The sequence below is a fragment of the Solanum lycopersicum genome, chromosome 7 (genome assembly GCF_036512215.1).
Source record: "Solanum lycopersicum chromosome 7, SLM_r2.1".
Taxonomy (NCBI): Eukaryota; Viridiplantae; Streptophyta; class Magnoliopsida; order Solanales; family Solanaceae; genus Solanum; species Solanum lycopersicum.
This window is the reverse complement of record NC_090806.1, coordinates 9,053,779-9,059,893: the sequence shown is the minus strand read 5'-3', so window position 1 is coordinate 9,059,893 and position 6,115 is coordinate 9,053,779.

Genomic DNA, 6,115 nt, shown 5'->3' with positions numbered 1-6,115 from the left:
TAGATGAACAATAGGTTCAGAGTTTGGTGAAGGTACTAAAAAGGTTCAAAAGAGCTATTAGGTGGACCATTGCGGACATTATTGGGATCCCTCCTGGTATTTGCTCCCATAAAATCCAACTCATGCCTGATCATAAGCCGAGTATTGAGCACCAGAGACGCTTGAATTCTCCTATGCAAGAGGTTGTGAAGAAGGAAATTATCAAGTGGTTGGATGCTGGAGTAATCTATCCAATCGCCAATAGTAGTTGGGTATGCCCGGTTCAGTGTGTACCTAAGAAAGGGGGAATGACTGTGGTCCCCAACGAAAAGAATGAACTTGTTTCAATGAGACCGGTTACTGGATGGAGGGTGTGTATGGATTACCGTAAACTGAACTCATTGACTGAAAAAGACCATTTTCCTATGCCCTTCATGGATCAGATGTTGGATAGACTTGCCGGAAAAGGGTGGTATTGTTTTCTTGATGGGTATTCGGGGTATAATCAGATTTCTATTGCACTAGAAGATCAAGAGAAAACCATTTTCACTTGTCCATATGGGACTTTTGCGTTCAGAAGAATGTCGTTTGGGTTGTGCAATGTACCCGCAACCTTTCAGAGATGTATGATGTCAATATTTTCTGACATGGTGGAGGATACTATAGAGGTTTTTATGGATGATTTTTCTGTGGTTGGTGATTCATTTGAGCGATGCTTGACCAATTTATCTGAGGTTCTTAAGAGATGTGAAGACTGCAATCTGGTACTAAACTGGGAAAAGTGTAATTTCATGGTGAAAGAGGGTATTGTGTTGGGTCATCGCATTTCAGAAAAGGGCATAGAGGTTGATCGAGCTAAAGTTGAGGTAATAGAGAGACTTCCCCCGCCGATCTCTGTGAAAGGTGTGAGAAGCTTTCTTGGGCATAAAGGTTTTTATCGGAGATTCATCACAGACTTTTCAAAGATTGCACACCCATTGTGCAAATTACTGGAGAAAGAATGTAAATTTTGTTTTGATGAATCCTGTCTTAAAGCATTCGGTGAGCTAAAAGAGAAGTTAGTGTCTGCACCTATCATTATTTCTCCGGATTGGAACAGTCCATTTGAGGTAATGTGCGATGCTAGTGGGGTGGCTCTTGGTGTAGTATTGGGACAGAGAAGAAACAAAATCCTTCACCTAATTTACAATGCTAGTAAAGCCCTAAATGAAGCCCAGAAGAACTACACAGTTACTGAGCAAGAACTCCTCGCAATAGTCTTTACTTTTGAGAAATTTCGCTCCTATTTGCTAGGTACTAGAGTTATAGTGCATACTGACCATTCAGCACTGAGATATTTGATGGCGAAAAAGGATGCGAAACCAAGGCTGATTCGTTGGGTATTACTGCTGCAAGAATTTGACTTTGAAGTGCTGGATAGAAAAGGGACTGAAAATCAAGTTGCTGATCATTTGTCCCGTCTAGAGGATGAAGCTATGAGAGAGTTAGGGGATAAGACTGACATTGATGATACTTTCCCCGATGAACATGTATTGGCTGCTTCACAAGACTTGATTCCATGGTTCGCAGATTTTGCAAACTATCTGGCTAGTGATATTGTTCCATCAGACTTGTCCTTTCATCAAAGGAAAAAGTTCATGTACGATGTGAAGAAGTTCTTTTGGGATGAACCATACTTGTATAGGAGTTGTGCCGACGGGCTTATTCGGCGTTGTGTGCCAGAATGTGAAATGATGAGTGTATTGGAGGCATGCCATTCTTCACCTGTTGGCGGACATCACAGTGGTATCCGAACCGCTCACAAGATATTGCAATGTGGTTACTATTGGCCAACTCTTCATCAAGATGCTCATGGGTTTGATAAATCATGTGACAAATGTCAACGAGATGGTGGTATTTCAAGAAAGCAAGAGCTCCCTCTAAACCCCATTCTTGTGATTGAGTTATTTGATGTGTGGGGTATTGACTTTATGGGCCCTTTCGTGAGTTCTCATGGGATGAAGTACATTCTTGTAGCAGTTGATTATGTATCTAAATGGGTTGAAGCCATATCTCTCGCAAACAATGAAGGGAAGAGTGTCACTGCATTCTTGAAAAAGAATATATTCTCCCGTTTTGGCACTCCAAGGGCCATTACTAGTGATGGGGGTTCCCACTTCTGCAACAGATTGTTCAAGGGGTTATTGGAGAAATACGGTGTTCGCCATAATGTGGCCACTCCTTACCACCCTCAAACAAGTGGGCAAGTTGAGGTATCAAATCGGGAGATCAAATAGATATTGTCCAAAACAGTGAATGCTAGTAGAACAGATTGGTCAAGGAGGCTTGATGATGCTCTTTGGGCCTACCGGACAGCTTATAAGACTCCCATAGGTATGTCTCCATACCAACTTGTATATGGGAAAGCTTATCATCTTCCGGTTGAGTTAGAGCATAAAGCCATGTGGGCTATGAAGAAGTTAAAATTGGATTGGAGCGAAGCTGCAGAGCAACGGTTAAATGGGTTGAATAAACTTGATGAATTTCACTTGAAAGACTATGAAAGCTCAGCCCTATATAAAGAAAAGATGAAGAAGTATCATGACAACAAAATTGAAAAACGAGAATTTATGGTCGGGGATTTAGTGCTTCTATTCAATTCCAGATTGCGCTTGTTTCCAGGCAAACTCAAGTCCAAATGGACTGGTCCTTACACGGTTACCCAACTATTCCCTCATGGAGCAGTTGAGTTGGAAACTAAGGAGGGTGTGCGGTTCAAGGTGAATGGACAGCGCATAAAAATCTATCTAGGGCATGCTGAATCGGCGAATGAAGTGCTCGAGGCATACCATCTTGATGAAGTCTGAGTAATCAAGTGGTCCCAGTCGTGCCGCGACATTAAATCTGGCGCTTGTTGGGAGGCAACCCAATACTTATCGTCTTTTTAATAATGGTAGCATTTTTTCTATAAATGGGTTTTAAATTTGCAGGCACATCAGCAGGAAATTCTGCAGAAAACTACTCCGCAGTAGCCACTGACGGATACAACGACGAACCGTTGCACATGAAACGGACCGTCATAGGCATCCGTCACACCAGGTACGTATTTCTGTAATTTTGAATATTAGGGCACACACGACGGAACCTACGACGGGGCGTCGCACGTGCGACGGACCATCGTCGGGGAACCGTCGCGCGATTAATGAAATCTACCTGACCCGACCGGGCTGCACCCTTTTCAAAATTTGACGGTCCGTCCTGCATGACCGTCATGATGGTAAGAGACCCCTCTTCTAAGGGTCTCCCATCATTTTCTAAGTGTCCTACGACGGACTCTTATGACGGACCGTTATACCCACGACGGTCCGTCCTACTTGACCGTCATGAGGGTCAGAGACCCCACTGATAAGGGTCTCTCAACATTTTCTAAGTGTCCTACGACGGACTCTTACAATGGATCGTCGTACTCACGACGGTCGTTCCTGCTTGACCATCATGATGGTCAGAGAACCCTCCTTCAGGGTTCCTTATATATACATATACTAAGTATAACACGACGGACTGCACGACGGTCCGTCATAGTCACAACGAGCCGTCATTGGTCCCGTCGTGTAATACAGTTTCAATATTACTAACACACTATTTTCAAAGTTTAATGTCATATGAGCTTGCCTGTCTTGCTTGCCACTACTCATACTAATATTGCCCCTTTACAGGTACTATCGACTATGGCACCCAAGCAAGACCGCACTTATGCACACGGGCGATCTAAGTCTGTTGCCCCGTCTGGCCGCATGGTCATCGGCTCTGATGATGAGCGGGACCCTGAATACATGCCCCCAGGCACCTCCGCCCCTTCTCGTGCTACACGTGCTCCCAAAGCCACACCCAAGACGGTGGCGTCCGGCGTAGTCACTACCTCCCAGTCTAATGAGGAGCGCACACTAACCAGCACACCCTCTGGGTCGGCCACAAACGAGGAAGGAGCGTCTAACTCCTTACGAGTATCCTGGTCCGAGGAAGCTTCAGGATCTGCTAAGGTTCCTGCACCCGCCACTGCTGCAGCGTCGGCCGCGTCTGATGAGGCTGACAGTTCAGACTCTACATCCGGTGCACCAGCCCAGGTCCCCACCCCAGCCTCTGACCAGCCAAACCGGTGGTGCGTTGACGACCAGTTTCAAGTTTACTCCGACGCGAAGTTCTTGACCGATAAAGGAGTAATGACTCGAACACTCACCCTGAAGCGGCGGGTACTTACAGGGAGTCTCCCATCGATGCCGGAGATCCACAACCTATTCACCAGGCATCGCTTAGAGTGGACAGCCCGTCCGTTGGGATGATACAGCGAGGAGATGGTCCGAGAGTTCTACGCGTCCTACGTAGTGACTCTCCGATCACAGATCGACAGGCGGGCTGCTCCTGCTAAACAGGCCCCATTGGAGCAGGTTCTAGTCCGGGGCGTGCAGGTTGACATTTCCCTGCCCACCATCCACCGGTTCCTATATGGCGAGAGTGTAGATACTACTCGGACCCCCATCACTGCCGAGTTTGACTACCGCTGGCAGATAGTGAAGAATGGACAGTTCCTGCGAGAGCCAGCACTGAGGGAGACCACCAAGCGGTGGATGGCCCTGCACTTATCAGTCGACGGAGAGGGTGCCGATTGGGTCACCGAGCCGAAGGGGGCCATCAAGAAGGCCAACCTCACGTTCGTCGCAAAGTTCTTGTGGGTGCTCGTTCGTCACTGCCTTTCCCCCACAGCTGCTGATAACATAGTCACCTGGGATCGAGCAGTGCTAATGGCGGCGATGATAGCCGGCTTCGAGGTGGACTATGCATGGCTTCTTCAGGGAGTCATGCACGAGAGGGTATTCAAGGTCACTACCACCTACCCCTTTCCGTGCATGATTTTTGCCCTTTGCAGGTCTTCAGGTGTGCCCATATGGCACATAGATCAGTTGAGGACCCCGCCGGGTACCATTGATATCGACCTCATCAGAGACGAGGCCAATGAGTTGGCCCCACGTCGATGGCCCCATCCAGAGCTGCCACCACTATCTGATGATCTTGCGGATACGGTGCCCAGGCCCGCACAGCTACACAAGCATCCACAGACACTACCCCGGTCGAGTCTATCCCGGGTAGTAGCACAGCCCATCTACCGACACCGGCCCCGCTTGCTCGAGTCCAAAAACTGGAGGCACAAATTGCCACTCTTCTGCATCATATCCAGCCGTGGATGCAGAAGTCTATTGCTGAGTCTGAAGCGCGTATGGAGAGGCAGATGCAGCGGAAGATTGCTGAGGTTAACCAGCGCCTAGATGCCTTTGAATTGAGAGTATTAGCTCGACCAGCCCCTCCGGTAGATGTGTCGACTCTTCAGGTTGCAGTCGACAGTCTTCGTGCAGACATCGACACGATCCTAGAGGCAAGAGTGCCGGAGTCTGTCGAGCCTGCTGAGGATACTGTACTGGCGGCCCTGTTTCCTACTCCAGACATTCCCCCATCTTCCCCGAGAGAGAGTGCCAAGAGGCGGAGGGGTCGATCAGAGGATGAGGCGCGAGCAAGGAAGAAGGAGCGCCGTGAGATGTAGGCCGCGAGGAGAGCCTCCCTTGCTGAGGCGGAGGCACACCACATCAGAGCATCGCAGATAGCGGCTGGGGCGTCTAGCTCCCGCACTGTAGATACAGCAGGAGGCACTACTGAGGGTGCGGTTGTTGCTGAGGACATCACTGAGGGTGTCCAGATTGCTGAGGACACCACTGAAGGTGTCCAGATTGCAGAGGATGTGGGTTCTGGGAAACCAGACCCACCAGATTGTTGATCGACGGCGCTATGTGCCACAGGTTTGCTTCACCTACCCCTCTAATCTTTAGATTTTTTTTTGCATTGGGGACAATTGCATGCTTTTTTTATGGGGGTGGGGTAAATGGAAAGTGAGTGTTAGGGTGAAGTCTGAGTAGCCCAACTCACTATCCTCTTTTGGGGTTTTCTTGCCTGTGTTCTTTTTCCCCCAAAAGACTGACTATTTTTTCTGTTGAACCGGCACGTTATATCTTTTGTACATAGTTTAACTCTGAAGCATGATGGCTAAAATGATATCCCGATAAAACTGGAAAATGTTGCATGACTAGGCGTAGTAACTTATAATTGTGTG